The sequence below is a fragment of the Halichoerus grypus genome, chromosome 1 (assembly GCF_964656455.1).
Source record: "Halichoerus grypus chromosome 1, mHalGry1.hap1.1, whole genome shotgun sequence".
In the NCBI taxonomy this organism is placed as follows: Eukaryota; Metazoa; Chordata; class Mammalia; order Carnivora; family Phocidae; genus Halichoerus; species Halichoerus grypus.
The window spans coordinates 108,230,577-108,257,134 of record NC_135712.1 but is presented as its reverse complement, the minus strand read 5'-3'; the positions used below and the strand labels follow the sequence as shown (position 1 = coordinate 108,257,134).

The 26,558-nt window shown below is 38.3% G+C and overlaps 1 long non-coding RNA gene across 2 annotated transcripts in view; it reads right to left on the bottom strand.

Annotated features, from left to right (window-relative positions):
* Positions 1-26,558, bottom strand: part of LOC144379924 (uncharacterized) — a 107,226-nt gene that overhangs the window by 27,232 nt on the left and 53,436 nt on the right. Inside the window, exon 5 of one of the 2 annotated variants that reach the window (XR_013443461.1) lies at positions 8,916-9,048. The exons of the other annotated variant lie outside the window; for it this stretch is intronic. This is a non-coding gene — a long non-coding RNA (uncharacterized LOC144379924). Of the gene's footprint in view, positions 1-8,915; positions 9,049-26,558 lie in introns of those variants that run through there. 2 annotated transcript variants of the gene reach the window in all.

The window sequence follows — 26,558 nt, the reverse complement described above, 5'->3', positions numbered from 1 at the left end:
CAGCTGTCCCATGAGACAGAAAGGCTACTTCAGCTGTCTTATCCCACCCACCCCAGCAGCTGCTGGGACCTGCTCCAGGCAGCACACAACAGGTGTGTGTGTGTGTGTATGTGTGTGTGTGTGTGTGTGTGTGTATGCCTTCAAGACTTGTCATGATGTAAGCTGTTGGTTAGACATTTTTCCATAAAACCTCTTTATTTTTTAAATTTTTATTTACTTATTTTTTAACTCAAATATAATTAATATAGTGTTATATTAGTTTCAGGTATACAACGTAGTGATTCAACACATCTCTACATTACTCAGTGTTCATCACGGTAAGTATACTCTTAATCTCCATCACCTATTTCACTCGTCCCCCACCCACCTCCCCTCTGGTAACTATCAGTTTATTCTCTGTTTAAGGGTCTGTTGTTGTTGTTGTTGTTGTTATCTTTTCTCTTTGTTTAGTTTCTTAAATTCCACATATGAGTGAGATCATATGGTATTTGTCTTTCTCTGACTTATTTCACTTAGCATTATACCCTCTAGCTCCATCCATGTTGTTGCAAATGTCAAGACCTCAGTCTTTTTATGGTTGAGTAATATTCCATTGTGTGTGCGTGCGTGTGTGTGTGTGTGTGTGTACCACCCCTTCTTTATCATTTATGGATGGACACTTGGGTTGCTTCCATATTTTGGCTATTGTAGATAATGCTGCAATAAACATAAGGGTGCATATATCTGGATCATATGGTAATTCTATTTTTAATTTTTTTGAGGAAACTTCATAATATTTTCCACAGTGGCTGCACCAGTTTGCAGGGGTTAATATCCAGTAAGTTATACAACCCAACACCAAAAATAAAAAACTCAATTTAAAAATGGGCAGAAGACATGAATAGACATTTTTCCAAAGAAGACAGACAGACACATGAAAAGATGCTCAACATCACTCATCTTCAGGGAAATACATATCATAAAACCCCTTTATAATATATCCTTATTAGTATACTTGGATGATGTAATGCTATACTTTTCAAAAGCAATTAAAAACCTCTATCAGTTGTTTGATGTTAACGCAGTCTGATATTCCAGCTTAGAAAAAAACATTTTCAAAAACTTCAAAAGATTATTTTACTGAATTATGTACTTTTAGAGCTAAAAGGAAGCTACTATTTCACCCTTTTAATTTTATATACTTTTAAAAGGCACATTTGATTACAAAGTAAAATTTTACTGGAAGTATTGTGAGAAATTTTTAAAATTCCTTAACAATTCTACCAAATGTAAATACATGGAAGTCTACAGTGTACCAAGACAAATGAAATTAGAGTTCAGGGATATAATACACATGTGTCTTTCCAGAGTCACAGTATAGGGGGGGAAATGACAATTCTAAAACATTATGTGAGTTGCTTGCATTCGAGAAATTAAGAAGTTAATGAATCAATATCAGTTATGTCAGAACAACTGTGCAAGCAAACATCCTCCAACTTCATAAAACATCGAAGTTACTATGAGTATCTCTATTACCTGAAACAGGATGATGTGAGCATAGGGAAGTAAGGCAAAGATTTTCGTCTGGGATGATTATGAATCTATTATCTAGCCATATTTTCTATTGGATTTCTTCAGGTACTCAAAGGCATGTAGTTAGAAGAATCTATATTTTCCACATTAAATGAGTTTCAGGAAGGCATGGCTATCTCTTTCCAAGATCAAGGTATTTTCTCATGACATAAATAATTTAACATACTGAAATTAACCTGATAAAATATGCCATAAGATAATAACTGGTGATAAATGGATTGGGTTTTCCTCAACTGAAAGTAATGAAGAGAATATACTTTACTCTTTTAGGAAACTTTTGCAGATAAGCAAACCATCTTTTTTTTTAGAAGCCATTTAAATCAGTATTTTTGAATTATGTTCAATATATTCTCATATTATTACATATGAGATAAACAAAATCAGCAAAGTACCATATCCATTAGAATGTATTAATAAGAAGTTTCAGATTTAAGGTTTAAAAATATCACTGCAATGACTTCAAATAGAAGAGAAAAAAAGTCTGAAATACTAAGTGAAAGCTAATAGTCCCGATTTAATTTTCTTTTGGAAGTCAGTTCTTTATTTTTTTTATTATGTTCAGTTAGCCAACATATAGTACATCATTAGTCTTTGATATAGTGTTCAATGATTCATTAGTTGCATATAACATCCAATTTAAAATAATGTAGGTTTTTTCCAGATTACACAAGTAATACATGCTTGATTTAGACATTACAGAAATTTAGAAAGAAGAAAGAAAGAAAGAAAGAAAGAAAGAAGGAAGGAAGGAAGGAGGAAAGAAAGGAAGAAAGGAAGGAAGGAAGGAAGAAAGAGAAAGAAAGAAGGAAGAAAGAAAGAAAAGGAAGGAAGGAAGAAAGAAAAGGAAGGAAGGAAGAAAGAAAGAAAAGAAAGAAAGAAAGAAAGAAAGAAAGAAAGAAAGAAAGAAGGAAGGAAGGAAGGAAGAAAGAAAGAAAGAAAGAAAGAAAGAAAGAAAGAAAGAAAGAAAGAAGGAAAGAAAGAAAGAAAGAAAGAGAAAGAAAGAGAAAGGCGGGCAAGCAAAAGTAATAGTACATATATCCCCATTAGGCAGGTTGGAAGTGGCCTAAACATCCTAACAGGACTAAGACTCATGCATGTATACACAATTATTTATTTCTGCCTGTCAGTAAATCAGAGATGTTTTATTTTGTTGTTTACTTTTGATTTTCTACACTTTTCCAATTTCCTTCCTCCTACTTTTTCAATATCATGTATTTTTTTATGTGAGGTCAACATGGACCTAAAAGGTATCATGCTAAGTGAAATAAGTCAGACTGAGAAAGACAAATACCATATGATTCTACTCATAAGTGAAACCTAAACAAACAAAAAACACATGAATGAACAATCAAAAAGCAGAATCAGATCTATAAATACAGAGAACAAACTGATGGTCACAGAGGGGAAGACAGTGGGGGGTTGGGCAAAATGGGTGAAGAGGAGTGAGAGATTCAGGCTTCCAGTTATGGGATTAGTAAATCATGGGAATAAAAGGCACAACAGAAGGAATATGGTCAATGATGCGGATGATACTGTAATAGCGCCGTCTGGTGGCGGATGGGAGCTGCGCCTGAGGTGAGCACAGCATAATGCATAAACTTGTCAAATCACCATGTTGTACACCTGAAACTAATGTAACACTGCGTGTCAACTATACTCAAAAAAATGTTAAACTTTAAAAAGGCCAATGGTATAAAGATAAATTACTGGATTTAGATTTGGGAAATAGGAATTCTAGACCTAGGTTGGTCTGAAAATAACACTTAAGTTTGGCCTGGTCTCACAGGCCCTTCGAACTGATAGATTCCTTGGAAACCCTCTAGATTCCCCATAAGCTTCATCCAATTTCTTGAAATTATTTTTAATTGTATATAGTATTCATCACTACCTGATATTTTCTTACTTGTTTGCTTATTATCTATATCATCAAAGTAGAATGTGGACTCCAGGAGATTAGGACAATTATCTGTCTTGTTTCCTGCTATCACACCCAGCACTAATACCTGATATGTAATAAGGGGTCATTAGAAGCCCTATATAACATAAATATAAGGTACAGTTTTCCAAAAAAAAATTATAGAAAAGAAATAACCACATACATTTGGGTCCTTACACAATCTCTGGTATTATGGATCACTTCCATAAGCCATAAAATACTGCTTACGACAACACAGCCAGAAACTACCCTGCAATGCTTTTTCTACAATTAATGCTAGTTTTGGTGTTTACAAAGATCATATGTTAAAATTAGTATAAAAAAAGGCAAGAAGATGAACACTTTCAGTATTCATTCCTGGGTTGACTTTATGTTTGCTAGGTTTGGAGGCCATTAGAAATATGGCCTTTAAAGATCACTTTAAAAAACAATAATGATTCTTGCATTATGAGGATTAGGAATATCAACCCAGAAGAATAAAAATTAAAATAAAACTGTACTAACGTCTGTGAATGGGGGCATCCAGTGCCAACATCGCACATACAATCACATAACGCTGCATCTCAAAACAACCGAGATACAAGCGACACTTTTTAAGTGTGGCTGGAGAAAAAAGCAATATTTCTAAATTACTGTGTTTAGATAATACGAAATTTAAGTGTATGTGTAAATAAAGTAAAAACTTAAATTCTGGGGGTGCTGGGTGGCTCAGTCGTTAAGCGTCTGCCTTCGGCTCAGGTCATGATCCCAGGGTCCTGGGATCGAGCCCCACATCAGGCTCCCTGCTCTGCGGGAAGCCTGCTTCTCCCTCTCCCACTCCCCCTGCTTGTGTTCCCTCTCTCGCTGTGTCTCTCTCTGTCAAATAAATAAAATCTTTAAAAAAAATTAAATTCTGTAAGTACACAATTCACCGTTTCATCAACATCCTTTAAAGTTCACATTTTCACAATGGACAAAGGCTTATTTGGGGAAATCTCGTTGGAATACATAATCAATGTTTAAATATATCCTGCTAAGTATTTATACAGTATTTCAAGATGAAATTTTATTCTTTTCAGTCCTGTGTCTTTCCAGGGGTGCCTGGGTGGATCAGTCGGTTGAGCACCAGACTCTTGGTTTCTACTCAGGCCATGATCTCATGAGTTGTGAGATCAAACCCCACGTGGGGCTCCACACTCAGTGTGGCATCTGCTTGAGATTCTCTCCTTCTGCCCCTCCCCCCACTCACATGCTCACACCCCCCTCAAATAAATAAATCTTAAAAAAATAAACAATAAATAAAATAAGAATTTTTTTCAACTGCATTTAGTCTTGAGTTCCTCCTGTTATTTTCTCTATAATAATAATATTTTTCATTTGGAGGTTTTTATTGATTCTGTTTCATACGTTACTGCTTTTGTTTTTCATAATCTTTATATTCTTAGGATTGTTATGTTTTCTTTTCTCTCTCTGAAGAATCTTGTTAAAATCTTAAACATGCTTGCTTTAATTTTTCAGATTGCTCCGTTATTTTCATTTCAACCAGAGTGATTATATATCCCAATCTTTAAAATTTTCGGTTATCTTTTCAGCTATAATATTTCTGATGTACTTCGGAATTTTGGTTTTCAAGCTCATTTTCATGGGAGGTTGTTTTCCCTCCCAGGTTCTTTGCTTGTTTTCTTATGCTCTCTCCAAATATTTACCTCTCCCACTGATGCACCACCTAGACCACTGGGAGCTCCAGTCTAGAACAAGGTCATGCATAGGTGATTCTGAGCTTACCCAGGGATGATATTAGAACAAATACAGATCCAGGCACTATACCAATGCACAGGTTAGCATAAGTCCTGGGTGCTAGGCAATTTTTGCTTTCCCCTTCATCCTAGGTAAGTAACTTTATATAAACCATAATCCCAGTTACAGTTGGTCAAAAACTGTTTTTCTCTTCGTTTCATGGGCTGGGGTGCCCTTAAACCCAGGCCTTTATTTCAGGCAATGGTCAGGTTCTGGTCCTCCACTCTTCTCACACTGTAGGAGCTAAAATTATAGCCATTCTCTAGCTTTTATTTCCAGAGCTTAAGAGGATATGGAGAAAGGGGAGCCCTCTTACACTGTTGGTGGAAATGCAAACTGTGGCAGCCACTCTGGAAAACAGTATGGAGGCTCCTTAAAAAGGTAAAAATAGACCCAGCAATGGCACTACTAGATATTTATCCAAAGGATATGAACACAGTGATTCAAAAAGGCACCTGTACCCCAATGTTTACAGCAGCAAAGTCCACAATAGCCAAAATATGGAAAGAGTCCAGATGTCCATTGACAGATGAATGGAGAAAGAGGTGGTATATATATATATACACACACACACAAACAATGAAATATGTGCAGCCATCAAAAAGAATGAAATCTTGCCATTTGCAATGACATGGATAGAACTAGAGGACATTATGCTAAGTGAAATAAGTCGGTCAGAGAAAGACAAATACCATATGATGTCACTCATATGTGGAATTTAAGAAACAAAACAGATGAACATAGGGGAAGGGAAGGAAAAATAAAATAAGACAAAAACAGAGAGGGAGGGAAACCTCTTAACTATAGGAAACAAACTTGAAGGTTGCTGAAGGGAGGTGGGTGGAGGGATAGGGTAACTGGGTGATGGGCATTACGGAGGGCACTTGATGAAGTGGGCACTAGGTGTTATATGCAACTGATGAATCACTAAATTCTACCTCTGAAAATAATAATACACTATATGTTAATTAAAATGAATTTAAATAAAAAAATTTTTTTAAAAAGAGGCCCACTTCCACCCCACTACTTTTCCATCAAAGTTACTAATATTGCTTTTGAGCAATGCTATATTTTTTAACTTTTTTCTTTATATTATAACTGTTATTTTTACGTGTTTAGAGTATGAGGAATAAAAGGGTCTCAGTGGTGAACAAAACAGTTTTGGTGGCATTTATGTCCAAAGCAAGTTGAGTTTTCTCCAAATGTAATTAAAATCTAGAAACTTGTCTTATTCACTGCTGCATCTCCAGTTCCTAGAACGTACTAGGCATACAGTAGGAGCTTAATAAACATTGGCCAACTGAGTGATTGGCTGTCCATCCCTAAGTTAGTAAGGCAAGGAAGAGGGAAGGAAGAGAGGAATATAAAATTAGCACAGGACAGGATGATGTTGCCTTTGATTCATCCATAGTCAGTGGAAGTGATATAACACATGATATAAGATAAAAGACAATCTGCAATAAATTTCTCAACTAGATCACGCCAACTGTAAGTGCCATGGTATTTGATAAATTTACAAAGTATAGCCAGCCATAATTGTGATTGGAGAATACAGCAGGGAGACATGTAAATAACTGTCACAAATTTTTTAATGGGGAGGAGGAGGGTGGTATAAGGAAGAGCGTTACTGCCTGCTTTATTTATTATATTTAGTTCCCTATGGCCAGAAGGATGTAGTCACAACTTTGGGAAAAATAGTGCACCTCTTGTGAAACAAGACAAGTTCACTGAAGGGGACAGTAAATGTCAAAGGTTAATTTTTCAGAGCCAGTTCTTTATTAAATATGTCATTTCAGAATGCAGAAAACTTGCTTACAGACCTGAGTGAATGCATCACATCACAATTGCTTTCGGAAGAAAGACTTTTATTAATAAGCAGCATCTCCATGGTAACCATAAAGGCAAATCTCGCTTGGGTATATTATATCAACACCAATAATAACGGGCACGGGTTGAACAAAAGTGGCAGGGGGGCAGAAGCTGGGGAATTTGGAGCGAGAGGGAGTGAAGAAGATGACAGCCCAAACCAGAAGCTGTGTAACGTAAACTGCCTTGATTCATTAGTACTATGTGTGAAGAAAGTGGACTTTAAAAGCAATTTTTTTCAAGGATACTTCCCCTCCACCCTGCTCAAATCAAAGGTGAGAAAAACTATTATGCCATTTTTTGAAGAAAAATAAATGACTTGAATTCTATCTTTAAAATCAGTGGGCATTGACAAAATCGATTTACATTTAAAAATCTATGTCTTTGACAAAAGTCACACAAAGAAAATGAAAAACAGACATATATGCCCAGGCTCAGATAATGAATTAATGCAAGAGGAAAGCTGTACCGTTAAGGGATTTCTTTTCACACTTCAAAAAAAAACACTACTGTATAATGCATGTCCATATAGCACAAAGATGTTAGTGGATGAACCACTAACAATAAAAGCAATGCAGCAATGAAGCCTGGCTGCTTCATTTGCCGAATGAACCCTTATTTTTATATCTTACTTTGTGGCCAAAATTACACCCTATAAAATTTTTAATTCACTTTTCTTACGGACATGGGAAAAATAATTCTAATTAAGATAATAGGATTATCTCCAATAATTTTTAATTATACTTTTTATTTTGAGATAATTATAGATTCACATGTAGATATAAAAAATAACACAGAGATCCCTGTGTTCCTCCAATGATATCCTACAAAAATACACTACGATATCAAAAGCGGATATGGATCCTGATGCAATCCATGGATCTTTTTTTTTTTTAAGATGTATTTATTTATTTGGGGGTGGGGGAGGGGCAGAGGGAGAGAATCTTCAAGCAGACTCCCCACTGAGCATGGAGCCTGGCCCAGGACTCTATCTGAGCCCAAACCAAGAATCTCGGAGGCTTAACTGACTGAGCCACCCAGGAGCCCCTGCCATTCACAGATCTTACCCAAATTTATCCAGTTTTACATATAGCTGTGTGTGTGTGCCTATTTCGTTCTATGTAATTTTATCACCTGCATAGATTTGTGTATCTACCACTGTAGCGATGAGACAAAATACCTCTCTCACCACAAGGATCATTGGTCTTACCCTTTGTGACCACATCTCCTGCCTCCTCACCCAGTTACCCTATCCCACAGCACGGATGACCACAAATCTGCTCTGCGTGATTTTTGTCATTTCAAAAATGTAATACAACTAAAATCTGTCCCTCACCTTTTAGGAATGGCTTTCTCCACTCAGCATAATTTCCTGGAGACACACGCAAGTTGTTGTGTATATCAACAGTCCGTTCTTTTTGACTGCTGAGTAGTATTCCAGGGCATGGCTGCACCACTGTCTGCCTACCCATTTACCTGCTGAAGGGCCCGTGCATTGTTCCAGTTCAGGGCTATTAGAAATAAAGCCACTGTGAACACATTTGTAGAAAGGTTTTTGCATGAACACAAGTTTTCATGTCTCTGGGCTACATGCCCAAGAGTGCAATTGCCTGGCCATATGGTGGTTGCATGTTTAGTTTTATAAGAAATTACTAAACTGTTGGCAAGGGCGTTTGCCATTTTACATTCCCACCAGCAATGCATGAGTGATCCTTTCTGACATAATTTTAACAAGCCAATTAAAATAACTGTTGTCTCACCAGAACAAGGGAATTAAGACAGTTTGCTGTTGCCAGAGTTTTATACTCAGTCTGCCTGGGTTCAAATCCGGACTCTACCACTTGATAGCTGTGTGATCTCACAGGAATTATTCTTCCACTCAGCCTCAGTTTCTCCATCTGTAGAATGGGAATAATAATACATCTATCTCACAGGCATTTTCTGAAGGTATAATAATGATCGTTTAACTTATTATTATTTCTGACATAATTGTAAAGAGGTTTATATGAGGTTAATGAAAAATGCCACATATTTTATTGTGATAGCCTAACAAAGTCTGTATAAAAAAATATTCTGGGAATGTCTCTGAGCTGTGATATAAGGATGGTTTTACACATAAATTCTTTCAGACTTGAAATTACATTATTGATCACAGTGAAATAGTGGCAAAGTATCTGATTTGAAACGTAGGAAGGTAACAGAACGACTCCTCCAAAGCCGTACCAAACCGTAAACCATACTCTCCTAAGCCTGAGATAAGAGATTCAATTTTATTGCAAGTTGATCATCTGAACAACAAGATGGCTCTAATAACCAAATGGAAGTAGGGAAAGATGTCAGGGTGTGACTGATGGTGCCCCGTTTCTCCCTACCACCCTCCCCCCAGTTACAACTGCTAAAGAAAGGCAAAGAGAGGAATAAAATGTTTACTCTTTAAATCTTTTACCCAAAAAAATCATTTCACAGGAAATGATTCAGAATCTTATCCTAAAAGAAACTATCATTTCAGTTTGTTTTGTTTTGCTTTTGTTTTGTGTGTGTGTGTGTGTGTGTGTGTGTGTGTGTTACCTGAGACAGAATAAAATGCAAATAGCTATAACTTTCAAGTCTTGTTATGGAAATTTAATCCAAGTAATTGTAAATTTACTTTTGTAAATTGTAAAATCAATGTCTCAATTAACTTTGAAAATGTTTTCATCTTTTATTTGAGTTTCTTTTAATAAACTATTTTCATTTTTAATTTTTACTTCAATTGGAAGTGCTTGGTTTGGGTTTGGGGAGTTTTTTTCTTCCTTAGATTTGGTTTCCAGAAAATGAAGGTAGAGAGCTAAAAAAGTAGATTTGTTTAATTATGGGGGAAATACATGTAGTAATTGAAACTTGTAATTCAGTGTGGAAAATTCACTTTTGGCAGGAACCTGAGATGGGAAAAACAAAGTGATTTTGGATTAACATCTATGTTGATGTATGAAAATATGAGAGCACCATTTTTAGTAGGCAGCATGCTTATTACAATATGGATCTTGTGTGCTAAAGTTTGGCTTACCTATTTTTCCATTTGTATGACAAAGCATTTGAGAAAGTTATTAAAGCTTAGTTGTTGTTTTTTTAAGATTTTATTTATTTATTTGACAGAGAGAGACACAGCAAGAGAGGGAACACAAGCAGGGGGAGTGGGAGAGGGAGAAACAGGCTTCCCGCCGAGCAGGGAGCCCGATGCGGGGCTCGATCCCAGGACCCTGGGATCATGACCTGAACCGAAGGCAGATGCTTAACAACTGAGCCACCCAGGCGCCCCTATTAAAGGTTAGTTTTTAACAGTCTATTAAACTGTGGCCCCATGCAGTGTAAGCAGAGTTTCTGTTTTCTTGTCTTTTTTATTGTTCTCTGTACAGAATTTATCTCCTTCTTGTCTCAATTTGAATATCACCAAATACATTTTGTTAGACTTTTTTCAATGCACCATTTGTTGGTTTTTTTTAAATACAGGATTATCTCTCTGATGCGCTAAAATAAGACCCATTTTCATATTAATTCTCTTTTCTAACAGTGTTTATTTTTTTAAAGATTTTATTTCCTTATTTGAGAGAGAGGGAGAGAGACAGAGAGAGCAAGAAAGAGCGGGAGTGGGGAGGAGAGGAAGAAGCAGCCTCCTCGACCTGCAGGGAGCCTGATGTGGCTCAGTCATCAGATCCTATCCCGGGATCCCAGGATCATGACCTGAACCTGAGCAGAAGGCAGATGCTTAACTGCCTGAGCCACCCAGGCGCCCTTCTAACAGTGTTTAAACAAACCATTTCTGATAATTTGTCTCTTATATTCCACTTATATGTTTTAATTAAGATGTTTTCAACTGCAAGTAACAGAAAAATAATCTCTAAATGGCTTTCTAAAGGAGGTTCTTTATTATCCATATAATAAGAAGTTCAAGGTAGAGCAGCCTCTGGGTTGGTTAGCTTAGTAGCTCCCATAATGTCAAATATACCTATCTTCCCATCTGTTTAGTATATGTGCTGCCGAAGCGAGCACTCTTCCCATCTGTTTACTCTGTCTTCCTTAATATGTGAACTCATTCCCCTCATGGCCACAAGATGACTGCAGCAACTCCAGGCATCACATCTTCAGAAACCAATGTCAAGAAGCAGAAAAGAAAGCATTTCTCTCTTATATTTCTTGTTATGCAGGATAAGAAACTTTTCTGGAAGACCTCTTCTCTGTCTCATTGGCCAAAAATGGGTTACATGTCCAACTCTAAACCAACTCCTTGGATGCAGGCGATGGTACCAAAATGATACACTTTCAAGCCAAAAACCTTGGGTGGACTTTATGACTATATAAGCTAAATCTCTGAGCCTTGTTATTTTTTAAAAACTACCCAATTGTCTTTGTGAAGATTATATAAATTAATGTATAAATAAGACATCTAGCTCATCAGAGAGATACAACGTATGCATATGTGATCTCCTTCTTCTATCTGTGAAAATGTGCAAAATGAAAGAAAGAAGAAAGAAAAAGAAAGAAAGAAAGAAAGAAAGAAGTTAGCAGATAAGGCTGAGTAATACGAATTTTAGAGCTTGAATATTCTAGATTTTCTGATATTCCATTTCCAACTCTGCAAAGAACCCCTAACATGATTTTGAAGAATCCACAATAACAATGCTTTGATGCAAAGAATTCTAACTTTGTTACCTAAAACAATTTGTAAAAGTAGCACCATCCCTTTAAAAAACGTAGGTGGGTGCAATACCCATGCAGAACAAGATATATATGGTTTCTGAAATCCTGTAATATTTGTCTCCATTTATTCATTTTGTTTCAAACAGCTCAGGGCAAGTTTATACAGCCGGCCGGATGTCATTCTAGGTGCTGGCAATTGAGCAAAAACTGAGAGGCAAAAGTCCTTGCCTTCTCCAAATTCTTGCTTATACCAATGAGTGTTGATTTCCTTAATAAGTTTCAAACTAATGCCTTATCCCTGAAACTCAACTGTTACGTCATACTCATTTTTTTTTTTCCTGTGAAGGAAATTTTAAAAAATTCCAACTTTTAGTTGCCTTCCTTCACCTAACCACTAGATGGCACCCAAAGCATCTATGTCCCTCCAACTGGCAGGCGAAAAAATACAACTGGAACAGTAACTCTTCCCAGTGTACAGGAGACAGAATCTCCACTCTCTGTTCACTTTATATTTATCTGTTGTTTGGGAAAAGATGCACAGATGTTTTCATTATTATTTGGCACTCACAGGAAATTTTAAAAATAGTCTTTCGAGTCCACTACGGTTTTATAAAGGCCTTTCCTTCACAGTAAGTCATTTCTATGCCTTTGTCTTAGACAAGCACAGTTATTTACTTTGCCCTTCTCTTATTCTGATACAGACGCTGTTCTGCTTCTCTAGAAACACTTGAGTCATTCTCTTCTCTTGAGAGTTAGAGAACTACCAAATGTCATCCTGTACTCCCTGCTCACCATTCTGCCACAACTTGCTGTCAAGTGCATTCTGGAAAATTCCCCACTGCACTTCTGCCTTCCAGCTATTTCGGAGTTTTCACAACACTGATATCTCCTTTAGGTATTTACGCCATGATAGAATCTAGGGAACCAAAATACGTGTGTTTGCTCTCGTGAAAAAAATATTCATCATTTCCTAAGCACTGTTTAGGGAAGGGGGGGAGAAAACACTGCAAAGAGAAATTAATTTGGCTGTGAGTCAAATTCCAACTGAAGAATTACAAAACTTTTTATTTTTTCTCCTCTGTATTCTGCACGAAGACTTGGGGAAACTCTTTGTCTAAGTAATTAGTTAAGGAATAACTGATAGATGATTTATTGAAATTGTTTTTATGAGTATAATCTGGAATTATGTATATACGTGTGTGTGTGTGTGAATTCATGTGTGTTCATATATGTGTGGGAGAGTAAACACACACACACACGCACACACACAATCTTGCTCTTTGTCACCTCCACTCAGTGTCCCTGGACCCAGATGTCACTCCTCCTGCCCCTTCTAAATGGCACAGCCTTGCATGCCCGAGGTGGAGGTCGAATTTCCATACCCATTTATTTCATGCTCAATATACCCTCCATATTTGCTTCTTTTAATTTATTTATGTTATCCATAGTATCTGGAGACTGAGGGATTGGCTTATGCTCAGGTTTTGAACTTATTCATTAGATTTCCTCTTCCCATTAGTACTTTTCAAAGTGATCTTTCATTAACTGGCGATCTGACCCTAGTTCATGTATTGGCATCCAAGAAAGGTGAGTCTGGACTCTCAAATTATTACCCTTGGAAAGTTGGACTCTTTTGTTTTCCTGTTCACCATATGGCTACGGCAGCTAAGTGATCCTCCAGCACGTGGGGAAGGAAGGAACAAATGCACGCTCAGGGTCGAGCACTGTGCTGGGGATGCTCATGGGCTCATGGTCCCTGGAGCCAGATATCTCAGGCTCATGATTCCTGCTCTACCCCTTATGAACCGTGTGACCGTGGGGAAATGCCTTCATTTTGTTTGCCTCAGTTTCCTCATCTATAAAATGGGAATAATCGTAACAACCTCCTCCCAGTTCTATTGAAAGGATTAAATAAATGAATGCATATAAAGCATTTAGAATAGTGCCTGACCCTGAGTACATGCTCAAAAAGTTATACTCTTGTTTTGGTGATTATATTTATTACTCAGGAAAAAACAGTCTTACGAAAGAGATGTCATGATCATAATTTAAGATAAGAAAACTGAGGCTCATACAAATTAAATACCTCGCCCAAGGTAGCAGAGCTAGTAAATGTTAGAACTGCAATTCAAATCCAGACCAGGTGACTTCAAGCCCATATTCCTCATACCTTAAGAAGCTACTTGAGGGGCGCCTGGGTGGCTCAGTCATTAAGCTTCTGCCTGCGGCTCAGGTCATGATCCCAGGACCCTGGGATCGAGCCCCGCATCAGGCTCGGTGGGAAGCCTGCTTCTCCCTCTCCCACTCCCCCTGCTTGTGTTCCCTCTCTTGCTGTGTGTCTCTCTGTCAAATAAATAAATAAAATCTTAAAAAAAAAAAAAAGAAGAAGAAGAAGAAGCTACTTGAATCTCTCTAGGGATAGCTGAAATAAGTGCTTCCAAATGCAAGAGTTTTTATCATTAGAGACTTCTGACAAATCACAGTAACAGTGTGATGATTTATGAAGCAACTAGTCAACCACTGTTTGTTGAATCCTTAATACCAGTTGCTACACTGAGAACTTTGCAAACATTGTTGACTCATTTGATTATTATAATAACCTTGTTAGTTAGTTGTTATTTTCCCTACTTATCACACAGGGAAACTGAGCCTCAGAGTGGTAAATATCTTGCCCAGCTCCTATAATTGGCATGTGGTAGAGCAAGTATTTGAACCTCCGACTTGGGGCTCTATCATTTTCGTAGTTAGCCACTCTCTGGAGCCTCCATTCATTGCTTCTGGTTTTCTGTGAGGTGCTAGAGAACAGGGCATTTAGTTCGCTAGGTCAAGTTAACCTTCTGGTTCTTTGGAAAAAGAAATGAGGGCTGGCCATTTCCTAGATTAAACACCCAAGTTCCTTCAACAAATCTAGACTGGACATGACCTCATCGTGAGGCCTTTCACCGCCAAAGTCCCTCTTCTCTGAATATGCCATCTACATCTTGGTCACTCAAACCGTGATGTCCTGAACCGTGGGTGAGAGAAGACAGATCAGCTGGAGGCCAACTCCGACTTCTGCCACAGACAATAAGTGCTTCTACATAAGTCCATGAAGAGGATTATCATTTCAGTGTTGTGGTGTTTTCTGTTTTAAAATCTAATGTTATAAAGGAGGTTTTCTGTGTGTGTGTGTGTGTGTGTGTGTGTGTGTGTGTGTTTAAATTATTTCTACCCTGTGGTCTAAAGGTAATCTGAGGTAAACCAAAAAATTAATATTTGAAATTTTTGTGCTAATTTATTCACAAACAATATTTTGTTCAGCCTTAGGTTTCTGACCTAGCAAAACAAGTAATTTTTAAAAAGCGGGGAATACATTCTCCATCCAGCTGGACTGTTGGTAATCAAAGACTATTTGGGCATATTGATAGTTACATGATAGATCAGAAACCTGTTTTTTCTCTTGACCCGATATCCGTCCGTACAGAGAAATGCTGCAACATCCAACTCATGTAAATGCTGCCATTTCAGATTAAACTGTATTGAGTTCTCTTCACTTCTTGGGGACAAACAAGTTTAATGTCCACATTCCATGGTTTTTGTTTCTACAGAGTAAGTGATTGCTGCTCAATCCCCCTCAGCCCTTGCGAATTCTCTTAATTAAAGAGGTTTATATGTTATTATTATGGGGAGAAAAATCTCTTTCATAGAAACAATAATGTAGTCTTCCTTTTAAAATTGTTGGCTTCATTATTTTTAAATCATATGGAACTGACTCAAACAGCCTTAGAAATTGTCATATTAATCACAATGAAATAACTCAAAGCTGAAAACAAAGGGCGTCATCTTCGGAAACTGAGGAGATGTGTAAGGGAAAAAGATACTGGGACGGATCTAGAGATCTTTCAGATTCTTTCTTATGACCCCATTCCAAGATGCTCAGAAGGTTGGATGCAGGGAATCAATCTGTTTTGGTTACCTTTTCATGGGGATTTCTACCAATCAGTGAGAGAAATGTATCCAGTAAGATAAGCAGTGAACAAAAATTGTACGTAGTGGAAAGGTTGCGTAGTCTCTATGTCTTATCTTGGCCAACTTCAAAGTAACACTAAATAATAAACTCTAACTTACTAATACAAAATCTCAAGACTTTCTAGAACATGATTGGGAATTAAAGCTCAGTTACCCAGATTCTGGCAATAATCTTTTTGTTTGTTTGGTACTTGAATTCCAAGTTAGTTTTAGATTTGTTTAGAAAATTATTTTTGTATGAGAAACCCCAGGCACTTTGATGATTTCCTAACTCACTGGTGGACTTTGAGTTCCTACCTGAGTATCTAGTCCTTCAAATTTTGCTTGCAGTAGTACCCAGGTGTTCCTTTGAGAGATTCGATCAATTTCTAATTTGTAGCTCTGACCTAGCACCTAGGAATGGGCCCGAATGGACCAACATTTCCCAGCACCTGCTCACCCTCCTCAACACTGAGTGATTAGTTTGGGAAGAAATATGTGACCTGACAAGAGCCAGAGAGAGAGTGAACCCAGGGCTTGCACGGGCACCACAGTCTACCCGAGCAATGAGGTATGAGGTCCTGCAGCGAGAGCCCAGGGCTTCTGGGAGGCACAGTGTAGCCTAAAGCCAAAACCAACACTTCAGAAGACACAAAGGAGAAATAGAAACTGGGACAATGGTGATATATTTTAAGGCTTTGGACCAAACTCTACATCGACCTCTAGACTTCTCAGCGATGCAACCCCATAAATTAATTTTATTATTGAGGTCCCCTTGAATCAGATTTTCTATAGCTTGTAAATAAGTCAGCTTTTCTGAGCTTTGGTTTCTTATCAGGTACGGGGATGTTAATATTATCCACTTAGTCAGGTATTTGTGATGATTACATCAGATGGCATTTGTCAAGTCTGTGGTATATGCTGAGCATTCGGCAACTGTCTGATCCTGTTTCCTTTTCTTTTCCTCTTTCGAGCTTATAAACTTCTGGGCACTGATGAGTCAGACCAATGCTCCATTGATCCAGGGAGTTTTCAGAGAAGGGTGTGGTGCAGGATAAAGCCTGAGGTCATTACAGGCCACAATTCCCAGGGGCTCTCCTCAGACCTGATTCTACCCTAGTGTCTTTTCCAGAGAGCTTTAGTGGTCAGCCGGCTTGGGGTAGTTCTGGTAGAAAGACAATGACAGTTCTTCAAGGCAAGTGGTAAAACAAGTGGCTAGACAAACTAGATTTTTTTATACGAAGCACATCACAAAGGGGCAACATTTAAACACCAATGGGTACTCTGTCTTCCTAGAACATAAAGCTTATTTGAGACAATATATCTTGAGTACAGATATTTAAAGATGACTCTCGTTTTTGATGAGAAAAATTTTAGGGAACGACAGATTAAGAAGATGCCCAGTCTATATTATATTAAATATTTCCATTTAACCGTGAGGTAATTTTTTCATTCATTATACAGTTTTGGAACAGGAAGCAACGAGCTAGTTCAAATCCTTATTTGACAGATAAGAGAAGGGAGGCCCCAAGTGGTGACTTGCTCAAGCCCTGTGACCAACTGAAGGCAGAGCCCGGGCTGCCGCTGTCTACTGTCTTTAAATAGATTGTGCTCCAGCCGTCGCAACCCTTGCTTAAGAGACTCCATTTCACTTTCCATTACAAACACACCAAGTGTCTGGGAGACACATACACACCCATCAAGTCTAACAAGCACAGCCAGTTTTCCCAAAGTTCACACAATTATCATCTGTGACTCAGCATCAGGTCTCATAAACACATTTTCTTATTGCTGCCCATGGATCAAGCAAGTCTTGTAACGGGGCCCAGCCAAGGTCTAGAACGCGGTTGGTTTCTCGACCTCGTCACTGTTGACATTGTGGCTTGATCGTTCTTTGTTTGGCAGCAGTGGGTAAAGCGGGGAGCGACAGGGTCACTGGAGGGTGTTTAGCAGCATCGCTGGCCTCTTTTTTAAGATTTTATTTATTTATTTATTTGTTTGTTTATTTATTTATTTATCAGAGACAGAGACGGAGAGCACAAGCAGGGGGAGCGGTAGGCAGAGGGGGAGGGAGAAGCAGACTCCCTGCTGAGCAGGGAGCCCGATGTGGGACTCGATCCCAGGACCCTGAGCCACCCAGGTACCCCAACCTCTTCAGTTTCGACAATGAAACATGTCTCCAGATATTGTCAAATGTCTCAGGGCAGGCGGTAGGGACAAAATCAACCCACTGAGAGCCACCACTACAAGAAAAGCCTTTTGGCACTGGGCAGTCCTTAAACCATTTCTCTCAAAGTGTAATTCTAAATGTAGGGAGAGGAAAGAATGGACAGAAGATGTGAAGTATGCATGGGACTTGGAGCACATTTTTTCAGGCAAATTAAAAAATCGTCAGGCTTCCAAAGATAGATTTTATTTTTTCACCTGATAGTATTTTAAGTTGATTGCAAAGACTAAACCCAAAAGAGTCTGATACCCTGTTACTACCACAACAATGAGAAATTTTATGTTAAATAAGAAAAAAATTTAATAGGATGATAACTCCTATAAAGCGAAGGAATGACAATAGGGAGTCCATGGGAAGTAAAAAAAAAAAAAAAAAGAAGAAGAAAAGAAAGAAAGAAAGAGAAAGAAAGAAGAAAGAAAGAAAGAAAGAAAGAAAGAAAGAAAGAAAGAAAGGAAGAAAGAAAGAAAAAAGAAAGAAAGAAAGAAAACGCCACATACAGACTTCAAATTCCTTCAAATTCCTGGTCCTTCCTTTCTCGCAGATGTCCTTATAGAAGGAGCACATTGCGTTTTTCTCCTGAGAGCCTCTGCCAAGCTCCACAGAGCTGTGGGTGTAGAACTCTGAGCAGAAGCTGGGATAAACCAGAGAAGAGCCGAAGGACAACAGCGAGATATAGAAATGTGGAAAAAAGCAACCCGAGAGGAAGCAGGAGAAAAAAAATAACAACAGATAGGGAGTAGGTATAAAGCAAAACATGCTAGAGGATGCTAGCCCCAGTCCTAATAAAACCATTTTTAGGGGCGCCTGGCTAGCTCAGTCGGAAGAGTGAGTGACGCTTGACCGCAGGGTTGTAATTTTGAGCCCCACATTGGGGGTAGAGATTACTTAAAAATCAAAAAAATCTTTAAAAAAAAATTTTTTTAAAAACTAGATTTTTCCAGATTAGATTATTTCTGTGGAATTTATTTAAAATATTTCTTTTAGGAAGGTGTGCCTCAAAACAGCAAGTGTGTTGCTGTCATTTAGAATATTTGACCATGTCAAATGTATATTATTAAATCTGTTAGAACAAGAAATCATACCAAATACTGTATCAATCCTACATAATCAGTCCTTCTGAATTTCATAATGTTCCTGCTGCTATTCCAAGCTGTTCTTGGAGATAGCAGTAGCCAGCAACATACAAAAGGTCTCCTTTCTGCCTTCATAATTGTCTAGGACAACACATTCTTACATTTCATTTTTAATCATCTAAAGCTTTTCTTATACTCCAGCGTATGCCTTCACTAGTACCATAAATGAGATCCAAGATTTCTAGGGGCCTTATGTGTCTTTCTTCTTGCGGTTGATAACATGCTGTGTCTGCCTTGTATCGGATACCAGATGTGGAGCAGACAGCATAAGGAGAGGAAAATAAGAAGGCTGTTCATGGGAGGGCCAGATTCATGTGAGAGTGAAAATAATTTCCCCAAACCAGGAAGCCTCTTTCTTAAAAAGAGTATCCATTTATTTCAAGTGCTGAGATAAGGCAATTTAGAATGATTTTCACCTTAAGTAGAAACAGTACTATTAGAAGAAGATTGAAGAACAGTTCTTGGTAGAGAGAGGGGGAACAGAAATGCAGACAAAACAATAAAAACCTTCCAACTCAAAAAATTCTCCAGAATTATAAAATGGATTATCCATATGCTCCCATATGGAACTTCAGAGAGTTACAGAATTGGTGATGTTATAGTATTTTCATTTATTATTATTATTATTATTATCATCATCATCACTATTATTTGATGTATTATTTTAAAAGAAAGATCCTGGTTTGGTTTTTATGCATAAATAGTTAAGATTTATAACAACAAAAGCAAGACAGTAGAGACTATAAGTAAGTCCTTCTATAAGTAAAATGTATCTCAGTGGTTCTCAAACCTGACTGGCTATTAAAATCACTTTGGTCCTCCCCTGTAGGTCCTTATTCAATAATTCTGAGATGAGGTTTGCAACTCTGTACTCCTCATAATCTCCCTAGATGATTTTGATGCTTTTTCAGGTTTAGAAACCACAGGTGAGGAATGCCTGGGTGGCTCAGTCAGTTAAGCATCTGCCTTCGGCTCAGGTCATGATCCTGGAGTCCTGGGATCGAGCCCCACATCGGGCTCTCTGCTCAGCAGGAAGCCTGCTTCTCCCTCTCCCTCTGCCTGCTCTGCCTGCCCTCCCCCTGCCTGTGCTCTCTCTCTCTCTGTGTCAAATAAATAAATAAATAAAATCTTAAAAAAAAAGAAGGAAAAAAAAAAGAAACCACAGGAGAATTCAAGTTAAGGGACAATTTTTAGAACACCCACATATTATATCAGAACTGTATGTGGAATAATTGAATTTCTAAATATGCCCATCTCACCCACAGCGGGGCCTTGTGTCTCTTTCTCACGTGCTGTTGACTTGTGGGGGTCATCTAGCCCTTTGCTGAGCTGATGAAAACTGCTGACCAGCACTCTAGAAAAATAATGCATGCCCAGAAAGGTAAAAATTTTACACACAATTTTAGGGCGCTTATAGTCTGCTGAAATCCATCAGAGCTAAGAACCCCTGTTTGAATGATTGCCCCTGTGATTTGTGAGGGTTCATAGTTCAGTAGCTTCCCCTCCAGTTTTAGCAGTTAAGGATAGCCTATGTGATTTTTGAAAGGAAGCTGCTCTACTTAAGAGGCCAGGGTTAAGAAACAACCAGGAAAGCCATAGGCAGTAATCTGGATTACCACATGAGCCTCTTAAGTGGTCTCTGCCTCCGGTCTCACTCCCCTCCAGCCCACAAGTTGGCAAGAGTAATATGGTCAAAATGAATCTCTTTCATGCCCATGCATGAAACTCTTCAAGGTCATCCTATTACTCAAAGGATGGTATTCAAGTTACTCTCTGTAGTAGTCACGGTTAGGCCTTCTGTTTGGTACCACCTTTGGTTGTTTTCATCACCTTATGCTGCAACATCACCTAGGATGCACTTAAAAATACCAATGCATGCTCACCACCCCTTGACCCATTACTTTATTTATTTATTTTTATTTTTTATTTTTTTTTAAAGATTGTATTTATTTGACAGAGAGAGACACAGCGAGAGAGGGAACACAAGCAGGGAGAGTGGAAGGGGGAGAAGCAGGCTTCCCGCTGAGCAGGGATCCCAATGCGGGGCTTGATCCCAGGACCCTGGGATCATGACCTGAGCCGAAGGCAGACGCTTAACGACTGAGCCACCCAGGCGCCCCGACCCGTTACTTTAAAATCTCTGGGTGCAAAGAGGAAAGGAAGGCAGGAAGGAAGGAAGGAAGGAAGGAAGGAAGGAAGGAAGGAAGGAAGGAAGGGAAGAAGTAGGGAGGGAGGGAGGAAGGAAGAAAGAAACAAGGAAAGAAGGAAAGACAGACAGATAGGAGTGGGAAAAACCCAACTCCTCTGGAGGTACAGCTGCATAAGAAGAATCAGGAGTCTCTACTGGAGTCAGGACTGAATTACTTGCGGTTCCAGAACCCACCTTGCTGCATCTGGTCTCTGAGCTTTTTCTGTGTTCTTCCTTCTGCTTACACTAGTTTTCCCCCTTCTGTCTTTTTACTAAGCTAAGCCTACTTCTCCTTATTCCTGAAATCAAAATTCCCTCCTTCTCCCAGAGCTGGATTCGTTTTCTCTAATGCGTGTCCACGGCTCATCTCCTTCTGACTACATTCTAAGCTGTTGAAGAGTAGTAGAGAGGTGTGGTGTTTCGGGTTTGTTTTGTTTGTTTCCAGTCCTAGAACTGGAGTGGGGCACTGAACCTGGCACGTTAAGTAGCCACTTGACAAGTCTTTGTTGATTAAGAAAGGATTCAGGAGGGCGCCTGGGTGGCTCAGTTGGTTAAGAAAGGATTCAGGATCCGCGTGTTCATAAATCCAGATTACACCAGATCCTTTACTTGGAAGGACATGTGATACCTTGACATGGAGACTTGCTAGCATAGATGGGATTTTTTTCCGTTTGCTCAGGCCTACCTGAGAAGACAATAGCCAGAAAGGGAGATGAAACAAATCTTGGTTTGGTGTTCAGACTCTTTCCTTTTTTATTATCTCTCGATGACTTTGCTTTGGAAGATGCTACTATATCTTTCTAGCATCGTAGGAAGTTAGAAATACTGTAGTCTGTCACTCAGTGAACATTAGTTCTTCAATATTAGCTATTGCCTGAATGAGTCTCAGTTCGTGAAACGTGGGCTACAGGTAATGTGTGTTCGAGAGCATAGGTGCCTAGCCACACTTGGTCTGATGTTTCTCGAAGGAGACAGTTTGGTATCTGTGAGGGTAGGTACTTTTGCACTACTGATATCACTTTGGACATCTTATCTTGGAATAGATAATAACAGAAAACTTTTTTTGAGCACCCTCCATATGCCACATACTTTTCCACAGACTTGAGATGTATTAACTCCTTTATGCTTTACAACCCTAAAAAGAAGTTTCCATTATTACTCTCTTTTACAGATGAGGAAACTTAAAACACAAAGAGGTTGTTTAACTTTCCTAAAATTACACAGCTACTAAACAGAAGGGCCAGAAGCCAAATTCTGGTACCCTCACTCCAGAGCCCATGTTTTAGCCATTCTTCTAGATTGCTATTCAAAAGACAGAAGCGAGGTTACAATGCTGCTTATTCTATAAAAATGTGTATTTAATCAGAATCCATACCTGCAGTCGGATTTCAAATTTTTGAAGGAGAAATCAAACTTTTCTGTGGCTTACCTAACTAGAAGGCTGACTAATGTTTTTTTGTTTTGTTTTTGTTTGTTGTTTTTTTCTAGAGAGAATTTAACAATATGTATCTTTTCACAGGCTCTAAGATCTCTAAATAAAAGCCCATGTTTCTGTAGCTTATTCTTAAATTTTCAGATCAAGGAACACTTTTCACTCATCATTCATGACAAAATGTTTTTCCTCCTTCCCAACTAGAAAGAGACAACAAGAAAAAGGAAGTTTTGTTTTTTGTTTTTGTTTTTGTTTTTAAAGAAAGGTTAAGAAAGGCATCTGCAGAACTTTTGGAGAATAGACCTCTAAAGAGAATGCCCCACTCATGTTTCTTTTAATTATCATTTTAATGTTATAATAATTTTCTTAAAGATTTTATTTGTTTATTTGTGTATTTCAGAGAGAGAGAGAGAGAGAGAGAGAGAGACAGTGGACGGGGGGAGGGGCAGAGGGAATCTCAAGTAGACTCTGTGCTGAGTGCACAGCCCAACTAGGGGCTCCACGCAGGACTCGATCTCACGACCCTGAGACCATGCCCTGAGCTGAAATCAAGAGCCAGATGCTCAACTGACTGAGCCACCCAGGTGCCCCAATATTATGGTGTTTTTTGAGGCCCTATGTACCAGTGACTGCACAGGGTGTTGGGAATTCATTTGTGAACAAAGCTGACAAGGTCAATTGCTAATTAACAAGGAAAGATATCACAAAGATCATTTTAGATGGTGATAAGTACTGAGAAGAAAATAAAACAAGGTGCTTTGATAGTAAAAAAAAAAAGTGAGATGTGAAATGAATCATTTGGAGTAGAGATTAGTTAATGGTTTGATTACAAAGAAAGCGTATCTCACTTCCTGTGTTGTCCTTAAGTTTTACCTGAAACTAATTTTTCATCAAACTTTAAAATCCTTGCTGTTTTTCATATTCTGTACTCGTCATACAAAAATGTCAATCAGGGGCGCCTGGGTGGCTCAGTCGTTAAGCATCTGCCTTTGGCTCAGGTCATGATCCCAGGGTCCTGGGATCGAGTCCCGCGTCGGGCTCCCTGCTCAGCGGAAGCCTGCTTCTCCCTCTCCCACTCCCCCTGCTTGTGTTCTCTCTCTGGCTGTCTCTCTGTCAAATAAATAAAAAATCTTTAAAAAAAAAAAATGCCAATCAGACCATTTTTCCCCCCTCCAAATACAATCAGACTTGCAACTTGTGGAAAATTTGGCTCTGAGATATTTTCTATTAGTTGGTGAATTTTTCATAAAAATGTTTCTGAACAGCAGTATTTCCCACCTGGTCAATCTAACTGGGGACCTAAGAATAATTAAGTGAAGTAAAACAAGAGAATGGGGATCTGTGTGCTGATATTGCTTAATTTTATTTACAGATCTGAGCTAATCCTTGAATATCACTGTAATCCTACCAGAAAACAGAAAATGAAAATGAAACTAGTGGTGTCTCATTTTAATAACTCACAAATTTACAGCTTTATATGATTAAAATATGGGAAAGTAAATTTGCACATTTCCATAGCTCAACTTACAATTTTAAATGAGGTATCCTGGAGTTTAAACTTGAAAAAGTGAAAGTAAATCTGTTGTGATTTTTCTTATCTTCACTTGTTTTATATCAGTATTTTCTCAAACCATGTTTATGAATCAAAACTACACCTTTGTTAAACATTTGATGCTAGAGCCACTCCCCGAAACAGAATTTCTTTTTTCGGTGCTCTATTATTAATTCTGAACGGTATTAGGCAAACTTTTGGCTACATACAAACACGCAGCTTTCATGCTGATCCCTTTTGGCAGATATAGTATTATATATATTCCCTGTCTTTAAAATAATAATCACAACCATATAAACAACAGCCCCTACCATGTCATATGAGGAAGAAATTGTCCTCTTTAGTTCAATGATTACAGGGTGCATTTTGTGAGACAGCCTTTGAAAATGGCTCATAATGCTTCCATCTTTTTCCCTTGGATTGCAATATATTGTTGGTCATAAAACCTATGAGTTCTGCCAAAAATAAAATTGCAAATCGAGACTGTAGAGAGACTGCCATCCAATCTGTCACTGTTTATAGTTACCACCATTGATTTTAGTCCATAACTAAGGCTGAGACTCTGTATTAGGCTTCCGGCAGGCTGAGTACATATTTGTTTGGTAATTAGACTGTAGGATGTGCAGCAGTCATGTGGTATTCTTACTAAATGTTTACTGCCTGATAAATAGAACTGAAATTGTATGACATCTGAGGTACCAATGGTTGACATAATAACATCTTTCCAAGGTCCCTCTTTCAGAGATCAACGAGTCTTACTAAGATTTTCAGGTTGTAAAATATAACAAGAATTAACATTTATGTAGTACTTTCTAATTTAGCATGTTTTCCTACCCACCCAATTATTTGCATCTTATATTAATACTTTAAGATAGGCACAGATATTTCAGTGCCCAGTCAAGAAGAGAGAAAAGCTAAGAGTTGGACCCATGAATGTAGACTCTGAGTGCCAAATTAGAATATGCCTAAGCCAAGCTGTTTATCCTCAGTCTTCAAAGTTCGGAAATGTACATTGCCTTAAAGCCTTTCTAGAATTCAAGATCAGTAAAGCCTGGAGACCAGTTTGTGATATGCTGGCAAGAAGCTCTGAATAGTAGATTTTAAAGTTTTACTTACCACCTATTTAAAAAAGAGAGAGAGAGGTGGAGGTTTCTGTGTAGAAGAAAGAAAGAAAGAAAAGAAAGAAAGAAAGAAAGAAAGAAAGAAAGAAAGAAAGAAAGAAAGAAAGAAAGAGAAAAAAGAAAAGAAAAAAAAGAAAGAAAGAAAGAAAGAAAGAAAGAAAGAAAGAAAGAAAGAAAGAAAGAAAGAAAAAGAAAGAAAGGGAAAGGGAAGGGAAGAGAAGGAAAGGAAATAAGGAAAGGAGAGGAAAGGAAAGGAAAGGAAAGGAAAGGAAAGGAAAGGAAAGGAAAGGAAAGGAAAGGAAAGGAGGAAGGAAGGAAGGAAGAAAGGAGGGAGGGAGGGAGGAAGGAAGGAAGGAAGTTAGGAAGGAAGGAAGGAGAGAAAAGAGTTTTTCCTTGCCTGTGAAATGTGCAATTATTCCAAGTACAGAGCACGTCTCATTCTAAAAGGCACGATCTTGTTTCCAAGACTTTTGGTGAGTTCTCAGTGTGGTTTCTGCTCCCTCCCTATCTTTAACCTCTCAGTGCTCCAGCTTTCTACTCTATAAAACTGTACACTCATGCATGTGCACACAGGGTGCATACCACACAAAAAATATATTTCAATATTCTTATCTGGATTAACTGAGACAAACTATAAAAAGGAGCCTCTTTTCTTCCTTTTGTTTTCCTTTCTAATGTGTGCATTTTAAGACTATTCAAACTAAATTGTATTTGTGCATCATTTTGGTAACAGGGACTTTAATACAGAATTATACTGAATTAGGAAAAACAGATTTTGACCCTACTCTGCCCTAGGACCCTTGTCCTCTTGCTGTATATCTCCCAGACCAAATAAGAGTTCTTCACATCAGGGACCAAATGGATAAATGCCAAATACCCCATGGACTAAACCTTTCTCAGTTGTTCTGTTTTAAATATGACCTATATGTGTCTATGAATTAAAAGTTATTATTCTAGGGGTACCTGAGTGGCTCAGTCAGTTAAGCGTCGACTCTTGATTTCAACTCAGGTCATGATCTCAGGGTCCTGAGATCAAGTCCCCCATCGGGCTCCACGCTCAGCAGGGAATCTGCTTGAGATTCTCTCCCTCT